The following is a 696-nucleotide window of genomic DNA, read 5'->3' on the forward strand; positions in this document are numbered from 1 at the left end:
CACCTTCACTGTTTACCTGACAATAAGCCCCACCCCCATCCCACATCAGTTGGTTGAATATTAAAATCTTTCATGTGAAAACAAACACCAAACTTGACACAAATATTCCCAGGGGGTTGCTTTATTTTGAGAAAAGAAAAATGGTTATTTACTGAAAAATTCAAGATGGCCGCCATCGATGAAAATGTATTTTTACACTAAAAGGTCCAACGTTAATCACAGATCAGGGTTCCTGCTGGTCCTTAAAAAGTCTTAAAAGAATTCATCAATCCAAAAGTAAGGCTTTAACGAGCCTTAAAACATCTTAAAACAAGTTTTCAGAGGTCTTACAATGTGAACATGTAAGCAGGAGGTCTCAAACTTTAAAATTACTGTTAACATTTCTTTACTTATTGAAATAATCCACAGAGTGCCTTTCACAGCGTTTGTGTTTTGTGTTAAAAGAAACATTTGGGTCATTTTTTTACATGTGTGTTTATTGTGAAGTTGGTCTTAAATTTAATTTTAGATTGTCTTAAAAAGTCCTAAATTTAATTTTAGATGACATTAAAAAGCCTTAAAAAGTCTTAAATGTAATTTTAGATGACATTAAAAAGCCTTAAAAAGTCTTAAATTTAATTTTAGATGGCATTAAAAAGCCTTAAAAAGTCTTAAATGTAATTTTAGATGGCATTAAAAAGTCTTAAATGTAATTTT

The sequence above is a fragment of the Austrofundulus limnaeus genome, unplaced genomic scaffold (assembly GCF_001266775.1).
Source record: "Austrofundulus limnaeus strain Quisiro unplaced genomic scaffold, Austrofundulus_limnaeus-1.0 Scaffold4092, whole genome shotgun sequence".
Taxonomy (NCBI): domain Eukaryota; kingdom Metazoa; phylum Chordata; class Actinopteri; order Cyprinodontiformes; family Rivulidae; genus Austrofundulus; species Austrofundulus limnaeus.